At 42.2% G+C, this 9913-nt stretch overlaps 1 protein-coding gene across 4 annotated transcripts in view; it reads left to right on the top strand.

Annotated features, from left to right (window-relative positions):
* Positions 1–243: 243 nt before the first annotated feature.
* The window catches only part of VIT (vitrin), a 105482-nt gene continuing 95812 nt past the window's right edge, over positions 244–9913 (top strand). For all 4 annotated transcript variants that reach the window (XM_012653837.1, XM_012653836.1, XM_012653835.1 and 1 more), the window contains exon 1: positions 244–533. The gene's annotated coding sequence lies outside the window, so the exon portion shown is untranslated. The remainder of the gene's footprint in view (positions 534–9913) is intronic.

Below are 9913 nucleotides of genomic sequence, written 5' to 3'. Positions count from 1 at the left end.
TTGTGCAGTTTAATCCAGCTATTCACTACCTCTTGAAAAAGAAAGAAAAAAATGTAATTACTCCTGTTTTAAAGCATATTTTTTATTTTCCATTTTATCTAAGTGCCCCTCTTCTACTTCCAAAATGTCTAATTGTAGAATTTACTTACTAAAAAAGTGTATTTTAGGCTACAAAAGAATATTTAGAAATCCTTACCCAAAGAAAAGTAAGTGGGAGTGGAAACTTGAAAAAAAGGACCGCCTAATTCAGCACTAAAACCAGTGTGAGAAGCAGTGTGTGTGAGTGTGTGTGTGAGTGTGTGTGTGAGTGTGTGTGTGTGTGGTGTAAAATGTGCTTTTCAAATTGCTGAGAGGTTGATGGGACTGTTGGATTAGCTCCTCTGAGAAGAAGAGAAAAAGTGCTTGGATCTCTTCTTTCTTCTTTAGAATAATTTGGATGGGATTTGTGATGCAGAAAAGCTTAAGGAAACAAGGATATCCATTCTGTGTGGTGGACAATTTTTGAAAAAAAAAAGTTGCTTTCTTCAAACAAGGTATGTCTGATAAATTACTAAGCTGTGTATATAGTTGCTTTCCATTCATTATTATAAAAACATAGAAATATATTTGCCATTAAGAAACTACAATACATCCTTGACCAAGTTATCAGTCTGTACAAATTTCAGTTTCAAGAGAGTTGAAACGGGAGTGGGTGATAGTTGGCATCCTTTTGAATAACTAGTAATATACATATTTATCAACTATAAATAAACTGCACTAATATTAATATTATAACAACATTTTCACTGTTTCTTTAAACCAACTTAATTATGGTTAAAAATAAGTTGAAAAGTATGACATTTGTGTAGAATTTTAAAGTAACTTAAGTCTCTTTTTTATCTTGCCTTTTTAAAAATCTTGCTTCCTACGTGGAATACAATAGCAACACAACAAATTGCTTGTAACAATGTATGGATTGCAGTACGAGAAATGGGCACACTGATGCTAAATTAAAAGAGAGATTATTTAGCTCGGATCTCTCCTTCTCTCTCTTCAGACAGATTTCAGTGGAATGTGGCTCGATGTGCGATTCTGTGTCTTGTTTACACTGGAAGTGTTTTCTTAGGCTGAATGCTTCTGTTACTGATAAGCCCGAGAAGGGCTGGCATTGTTAATTCTACCATTGTAGCTCAGCTTTGCACAGGAAGACAGGACAAGAAATCTCTCTTCGGTGTGATTTGTGTCAAACCAGTATAAACATGAAATAAATACCTCAAGCACAGGTTAAAGAGGGAGGATAAGGTTGAATAATTAGACATGATAGTTTGCTCCGAACAACCACAGCGTCTTTGCCATCTTCCAATCGCGAGTGGAATTCAAGATTTTCTTTGGGTTTATTGTGAAAATAAAAACAAGCATTCTTGGCTATGGTGGTTGTTCAAAAATGTGTGTACTGAGAAAATAATATTTGGCCATTACGTTGTGTTGCAATGAATTTGGAATTTTTGGTGGTAAAGTTCTGAGGTTGTTTTTCCCTCAGTCTCTTGAAAGATGAAAACTCCCTGCAACAAGGCAGGCTCAAATGCTGTGTGTGTTTGTGTGTGTGTGTGTGTGTGTGTGTGAGCTGCAAGTGGTGGCTAGGGCCAGTAGGAAGGCCGGAAGTACCCATCTTTTATTTACAGAATTAAAATCACCTCTTTTGTAAAAGAGCTTTAGACAAAGAACTACAAAACTACAAAAACTGCATTTTTGATTGCAATATGCTGGTTTCCCAGAATAAGCTTCATTTAAATATATCTTACACCTCACCACTAAAAGGAAATACCTTAGGAACATTGGAAATGCTTACTATCTATGCTAAAATAGTGTTTACTTCATGAATATTGTTTAGAAGATCTAATTATCTTTTGCACCAAGTTACTGATCACATGGAGATTAGTTTCTTTCAGAGAAAGTACACCAGGTTTGAGAAAGGTTTATGAATAGCATCATGAGAACAAAAATGCCTGTGCTGTTCTCATCTGCGGCTCCTGTAAGACATAACTGAATGCAGGAAAGCAGTGTGGCTCAATGTCATGCGCCACTCCAGGAGTCCTAAACTATAGTAACAGTTCTGCCACCACCTACCTATGTTACCTTGAAAAACGCGTGTAGCATTTCTTAACTTTTCTTTCCTCCTTTGAAAAACAGAAATAGCAATGCCTACACACCCTCCCTCCCGGGGTGATCTGAGGCTCAATATTGATTCTCAGCTCCAAAGGGGTTTTGAAATGTAAAAATTTCTATAGAAATGGAAACTCCCCCCCCCCACATAATCAAAAATGGATTATATTGGAAAGCATTTCTATAAGAAATGTTTTATAATAGGATGTTCCTGTTATGTGTGTCCATATGTGCAACTTCCCTCCTTGCTCCCCTTTGGAGGCGTGAGCAGGGATCTGCAGCAGTGGGTGCAGGACAGAGCACACAGATCCGTCCGTCAGGGGAAGGGCATTTCGCTGTGTGAGCGAGAGAGGTTGCTCAGCAACTCTGCACCTCTGTTTCATCATATGTGAAACGAAGAAGTTGGCCAGATAGTCTCTAGGATTCCCTCCCCATCCTGTGGTTCTACGCACTGGGACCGGGTGCCTATGCAACGTCAAAACAGGGCCAGGCCAATTTGTTTTTTTTTTTTTTTTTTTGAGTCTCACTGTGTTGCCCTGGCTAGAGTGCCGTGGCATCAGCCTAGCTCACAGCAACCTCAAACTCCTGGGCTCAAGAGACCCTCCTTCCTCAGCCTCCTGGGTAGCTGGGACTACAGGCATGCGCCACCATGCCCGGCTAATTATTTCTATATATTTTTAGTTGTCCGATTAATTTCTTTCTATTTTTAGTAGAGACGGGGTCTCGCTCTTGCTCAGGCTGGTTTCAAACTCCTGAGCTCAAACAATCCGCCCGCCTCGGCCTCCCAGAGAGCTAGGATTACAGGCGTGAGCCACCGTGCCCAGCCGAGGCCAATTTCTTTGTTGAGATTCTCTGTATATTACAAAATGAAGAAGTATCCACACAGGATTATGGAACTTATGGTATTTTTTTTTTTATTTCAGCATATTATGGGGGTACAGATGTTTAGGTTACATATGTTGCCCTTGCCCCCTGGTATGTTTTAAATATTTCTGTTTACCTAACTAAAGACTTTAATGTATATAAAAAATGAAATTTAACATAATTGTATTCTTCACAAGACAGAGATTATATATATACCTCCATAGTATACTGGGGACAGTGAGATCTAAGTTGTACGACAGATTTTTTTCAGTTCTCTGGTATATTTCTGTGACTATCTTCATAACCCCATGTGGAAAGAATGTGAAATATCTAAATTTAAGGCCTTACATGTGAGGTCAAGACCAAATGGCTCTCCCATGCTTTGGGTCTTGTAGGGGGCGTTAAGCAGGGGGCTCTGCCACTTCTTAAATGTGTTGATGTTGGCAAGTTACTTAAAGTCTCTAGGCCTCAGTTTTCTCATCTATAAAAGGGATCTGTTATTACTGCCTACCTCAGAGAGCTGTTCAATCTGTGCCTGGCACAGTGTCAGTACCCAAATGTTAGTGAATATTTTTTTTTTATATGTGACTAGAATAAGAAATCAGAGCAGCTGTGAAACAAATCATTTGTAATCATCTTTAAACCTCTCAACATTAACTCTTTGGATATGGTGCTCAAACAGATTTATGGAATTATGTGATATTAATATAATCATTAGAAAATAGTTGCCATCTCTTCATCCAGAGGATCTGAGCTAACCAATCAGTAAATAATAAGGTAAGCAAGAGAGGCAACTTCTGTGACGCTTGTAATTTGAGAAACCCCAAAGGTCTCCCTCTCACTGCCTTAAAACGTGTCTCCGTGTGGTTTGCAGAAGACAGTGACATTCCTGAAAGAGAAGGTGCACAGGGAACCTGCTAGTTTTTTACAAGCATGAAAGGTCATTATGCAAGCGGCAGTGAGCAGCTTCTGTTCTTGCAGGAAATGGGCCAAGAAAGGAAAAAGAGAGCAGGAACACTTGGAATAGGCATCAGAAATAGCTTTTTGATAGTGCTGGCTGTAAAAATTTTAATTAAAAAAAATACATACACACAAAAAAATTTAAGTCAGTCTGAGATCATCTAGGTGAGTTCTTTGCAGATAAGAAGGTGAAGGGCTGAAAATCAGTCTAAAACCCATGACATGCCCAGAGGCCCATGCTCGCAATAGAGCAAAAACTACTTCAGGTTTGTTTATTGCATTTTCCTATGGTTACCTCATCTTTAAAATAAACAACTGCAGACACTGGACTCAGAATTTGTTTTTAATCATGTAGAAAACGTTTCAAGAGCCTGAAAAACTTAAAGAAATCCTTAGAGACTATCTGAAATGCTTGGGGCTGCCTGGGAAGTGTGCAAAGCTGGCACCAGATGATGCTCTGAGTTGAGCCACCTTTAAAAACTATACATCATGTGGCAACTTGCAAAAGCAAATCCCTGCATCGCTGCATTCCGGAGCTTGTACCCTGAGGGAGAAAGGTGAACTGAGATCATGGGTGCCCAAATCCTTTCCTAGGCCAAATCTACAAGCCAAAGTCATGCAACAGAGAAATGTTAGTTTGGTTTAGATTCTATTTAGAGAATATTTTTGTGTTTGTGTTTTATTCTGGTCTTATAATTAAAACAATATATTTAGGCCCATTTCTAGTTTATATTTTTTCACTAGATATTTTTTTTTAAGTTCTCTTTAAGGATGCAGATGTCATTCTTCGGTCATTTGATTGGCCAAATTGTACATCTATCTAGAAGATTTTCATGAGAATGGGCTAAAGACCCTTACGAATCTCTGAGCAGAGAAGGTAGGAAAAAAAGTACAGAACTGCTCCCTTTCCAGGTGTCTTAGTCAATTCAGGTTACTATAACAGAATGCCATAGACTGGGTGGCTTAAACAACAAATATTTATTTTTCACGGTTTGGAGATGGGGAAGTCCAAGATCAAGGTGCTCAAAGACTTGGTGTCTCGTGAGGGCACACTTCCCGGTTCATAGATGGATGACTCTTTTCTCCCAGTGTCCTCACATGGTTTAAGGGGCAAGGGTCTCTCTCAGGCCTCTTTTATAAGGGCACTAATCCCATTCATGAGGGCTTCATCCTAATAACCTAATTACCTCACTAAGGTCTCACCTCCTAATGCCATCATCTTGGGGGGGTGAGGATTTCAACATATAAATTTGAGGGGGACACAAACATTCAGACCATAGTAGGTTCCTTCACCAAGAAGTCTAAGAATCAAGGCATGGCTAACCCTGGGCAGCATATTACTGAGAGATTCAACTGGTTGCTTTATCTCTGTTAAGTCCTAAACTAGTGTCCAAGTAGGACACATTTTGCAGGACGGTGGTGATGATGATGGTGGTGGTGGCAGTGGTTATAATGATTACCCATCACCCCAACAATAATAATAATTGCTAACATTTATAGAGCTATTCTTATGTGCTAGGCACTGTTCTAAGTCTTTTTCATACATTAATTCATTTAATCCTAACAGCAAACATATGAGGTGGGTTGTTACTATCCCCATTATACAGATGAAAAAACTAAGGCACTGAGAAGTTAAGTAAGATGTCCAAGGTAACACAGCTAGTAAGGCATAGAGCTCGGCTTCAAATCCAAGACGTCTAGTTCCAAACTCACACTCTTAACCCACCAGGCAACAATTATACATGGTCCTGGTTTTTCTACCACTGCACCAAATTAATCCTTGCCATCCCTGAAAACATAATTTTCAAGCCAAGTCAGATTTCTAAGAAAAATATTCCTCCTTGCAAGTAGAGACACCTTAATAATAATTCTGAAGAGAGAGCAGAAGCCAGGAACTCACAGAAGTTGTTGGGAAAGGAGTGTTTTTACTTCTGTTGTTCTGAGATAATCTGCTGATTTAAGAGTTGCTTTTCAGGTGTGTAGGGAAGATCTGACTCTCATGCGAGCTGGCAGGTAGGACAGGAGGAAAGGCCATGGAGCAGCCTTCATCGCCATGCGCTCTGAGCCGCTGTCTCCAAAAGGTTTCCTTTATCTTCACTCCAAGGATAAGTTAGCAGCTCGCCACAGAAAGAATCACACGTCTTTATGGCTCACACTACTTCAGAAAATCACATTGCCTGATAGAGTCTCTACATTGACAAGACTCTAGTAAAAATTTCTCAAATTCTTTCCCTCGGTTGGAGAAAGGCTAATCTTTTGCATGAACATGTGGTAAAAATTCATCAAAATCGCCCTTCAGGCCATAGTGAGAAGGACCTCTGTTTCTACATTCTTTCTTCTCAGATTCGAAAAAAATCTGTTCCTTCGGGGTAAGTCTACGTACAGTTTCCAAGGGATCAGGTCACTGGCATCTTAATGCTAAGTGAATTCCCTCCTCTGGGTTTCTTTGTGTCGTAGACAGAGAAAACATGCCTTGGACATAAAGATGCAAGTCAACTTGCCCAGACTGGCTTAGTTTGTATACTATAGTGAATAAACCTGCACTCCAAAAGGTTAAAGAAGTTTGGGGAAGCAGAGATAACACTCAGTGACAGCAACAACAAATATTAATTGGGCCACCTTTAAGAGCCATTCACAATTCCATGATCTTGGAAAGAAGAGTGATCAAAATAGTTTCCGTTTTCCTAATCTGGGGGCGTAGAATAAACAAATACATGTCAGGGAACCATGGTAATAAGGGCTGTGATAAACACAAGAAAGCAGGAAGATGGGATGCAGAGAGCAGTGAGATGGGGGTGATAATCTGCATTGCATAATTAGATAAATGTCAGACTGAGAGAGAGCCACCCAGGTGGGTCCCTGGGGGGAGAGCATTCCAGGGAGAGGGAAGGGCAAATGCAAAAGCTCTGAGTGGGATGATGCTTAGGAAGCCATTGTGTCTGGAGCAGGCTGAATGAGCAGGAAAGGTGAGATCAAGGGTGTGCTTTGGACAGGCAGACACAGAGAGCACCGTCCTCACTCCTCAATTTCCCCCAGACGCCCCCTGCTGCCTACCAACACACTATCTGTGGGGTAGTTCTTGCCTCTGCCCTGGATGAAATCTAAGTCCCTTAATATTTCAGGCCATGCTTAGAGTTTTTAAAAAGACCTTGCTCATATTATACCCCCAAACAATCTCAGCTCAGTCATTAACATGTATATAATATTAGGTAACATTTAAAAACTTTAAAATGATCTTCAAAGTTTAGAGTTTCATCCCCCACATCCGGGCTTGCTTTCTTCCATGAGGAAGGGGGCGTGGTTGATTTCTCTCTTTCTCTGCCTTGCTCCTTTACCACTCTTCCCCTTGGCCACTAAGAGTAGTCTCTTCATGTCCAGAGTAGAAGTGGGTATGGAGAGGAAATACGAAAGGGACAGAAAGGCCTTAGTAGGTGGTATTGTTGTGAGCGGGCATCCAGGTTCCCTGAGCTCCACAGGGGTTTACAGGTATTTCTTTTTCCCACAGGGCACCCGCTATGGGTTCTTTGGAGAGGACCCCCGACTCGGTTGGGTATCCCTCACCCATAGTTCCCTAGATGCTGTTGAATAAATCTGCTCTTGCTGACAGTTTACAGTTCTTCCCTTAGGCCCTGAGTAACTGGTGAGCTCTGTCCTCGACCCTCCACGCACCTGACTCAGGCTGGAGCTAAAGTGACCCCAGGCTGACTCTCACACGGGAAGTCTCGACTGCCATGTGCTCTTCCCCTCTTCTGTAGATGACTCAATCATGAGGCAGACAGCAGTCCCCTGTGCCTCCAAGCCCAAGGGACACAGCTCCTCAGTTACGCCAGATGGAGTTACTGGGCATCCAGGCTGGACTTTTAAAGAAGGCAACCTAGAACCAGGATCCCTGCTGACTGCCTCTCTCCAGACTGTACAAGAGGTTGTAGGAGCCAAGAGAAGCAGCTGGAGATCGGACAGCAAGAATTTCTTTAGGAAAAGTTGTTGGCATTTTCCCTCCCGCTACTCCTCCCCAGATGCGGAAGGGGAGCAGGTGGCTTCCCACTCCCACCCTTCTTTAACCAACAGTGAGAGGACCTTCAAGGAGGAGGAAGTTGGCACCTACTGTCTTGAGGCCGCAGCCGAAACTCACAAAGGATCATCCCATTTTAACATCCCATTACAAGTCAGTTACAATACACCCAAATGTTTATTTAGATGGGTGTGTTATGCCTGGTTACAATTAAAAATACTCCTGGTGCATTTCACCCTAAATAACATTTGTGAGGGAGAGAAAGTTGTGAGTGAGTTCAGGCTCAAATACAACTTGAAAAATCCCTTGACCTTATAACTAAGACAACTTTATCACACAATGTATGTATTTTACAGTGTGTTTTTGACTGTTGTCAACCAAGTATTTCAAAAAGCCTAGGATATGTGCATCAAGGTAAAAGGAAGATGAAACCATCCTCTTGAGTGGGAAAATGAGGTATTGAGTGGGGTCAAGTGTTTGGGCTCTGGGATAGAATCCTGGTTCTGCTACATATTTATTCTATAACCTTGGGCAACTTAGTGAGGTTCTCTGAGCCTCAATTTCCTTCTCCGACAAATGGGTGTAATAGTTCTTACCTAACAGGATCGCCATGATAATTAAGTAAGATCCTCTATGTACAGTGTGTATAATATAGTAAACATTCAATGATCTGGGCATGGACTCTACACTTCTAAACCTTTCCAGGAAGGAAAGCAAAGGAGAAACAGGCCACTAAACAACTGGGCCAAAGTGGTGGAGAGGCCCACACGGGATTTGCTGAGGCCCCTTCAGAGCTGGAGGGTGGTCCCAGTAGGGCCTCTGGAGTATGAGATTCGGTGGCTCCCTTTGGAGAGCTCAGTCTCTCCCTTCTAAATGACTCTGTATCTGCCAGTCCCTGGCAATTTCCGAGACTTAATCCTCCAGAGCCCTCAATTCCTCAGCCACGGTCACTGCCCTCCTCCGCACCCTCCATTTTACCCGGGCCTCTGTTGCTGGGATTCAAGAATGTGCTTTGACCCACAGCCCCACGCCTGCCTCCGGAACCCTGTCATCTGACACGAACCCATTCTTTACCAAGTGGCAGATGGGGAAGGCAGGGCTCTTGCAGACACACCCTCATCTTCCTTCCTATCTCAGCTGGAAAGTTGGGCCGGACCCGAAAATGTTTTGCTGTGCCTCAGAATTGCAGGCAGACCAAAAAGCACAGAGCGTTCAGGCCAGTCGAGGCTCTAGGGGTCACAGCTGAACCGAACCAAATCCCCAGCTCCAAATTCACAGTGGACGGCCCCCTGGCAACCACAATCCTCAAAGTCCAAGGGGGAGAACTTGCCAGGAGGAGGCGAGGCTAATCCACTGTGTCAAACACATTAGGTAAAGGAGTATCTGATGAGAGAAACTCATCTTCCAAAGCGCCAAGAGAATCTTTTAAACAGCGCATGGTTTCCAGGGTAACTAAGAGGAGCCATCAGGGTGCACCTCATCCTTTTTGGGGTCCTTGTGCCCTTCCCTTAGGTTTACTCGTCTTCATGTCCCTCTCCATTACACAGGATAAATAACTCCAGGAAGGAGTTCTTTAGAGCATGTTTTGGGGCATGCTTGCAAACTAGTATTTTTTTCCCCACTGGCAATGTAAGATCTAAACTACCACTTCAGAAACATAATTATTGTTTGCAGTCTCACCAGAAATCACCATTGGTTGAAGCCTTTGTGGATGTAGTAAGCATTACCATATGTCAGGTTCTTAACATGGTACAAAATGATGGTCTGAAATGCATGCACCAAAACAGGCTTTCCCTTTTTGGTTTTCTGACATGTAGAAGCATGCCACATGGATCAATGAACCTAATGGCACAGTCGTAGATCTATCAGTCATTGAACACATGGCTGAGCCCTTTAATCCACACAACGGCCCATATGGAAACTTCGTTGCTTTAG

The sequence above is a fragment of the Propithecus coquereli genome, unplaced genomic scaffold (assembly GCF_000956105.1).
Source record: "Propithecus coquereli isolate 6110/MARCELLA unplaced genomic scaffold, Pcoq_1.0 Scaffold43, whole genome shotgun sequence".
Classification (NCBI taxonomy): Eukaryota; Metazoa; Chordata; class Mammalia; order Primates; family Indriidae; genus Propithecus; species Propithecus coquereli.
The sequence above is the reverse complement of the archived record's forward strand: the minus strand, read 5'-3'. Positions and strand labels throughout refer to the sequence as shown.